Genomic DNA, 223 nt, shown 5'->3' with positions numbered 1-223 from the left:
CAATAATTTTATAGGGACAATTAATTATATATTACTGCATCATAAAAAATACTGTTTATTTAATCAAAATTAAATTATTATTCAAAATTTTCAACAAGAAATTTCCTTCTCGTACCTTTTCGTTTAAAAAATAAAAAAGTGAAAAAAAAAGTGAAAAAAAAAGAATGAGAAAGGAATGAAAAGAAAAAGACAAAGAGAAAAGTGGAAAAAAGAGAGAGAAAGA

This window comes from Arachis hypogaea, chromosome 18, assembly GCF_003086295.3.
Source record: "Arachis hypogaea cultivar Tifrunner chromosome 18, arahy.Tifrunner.gnm2.J5K5, whole genome shotgun sequence".
In the NCBI taxonomy this organism is placed as follows: domain Eukaryota; kingdom Viridiplantae; phylum Streptophyta; class Magnoliopsida; order Fabales; family Fabaceae; genus Arachis; species Arachis hypogaea.
This window is presented reverse-complemented; position numbering follows the sequence as displayed.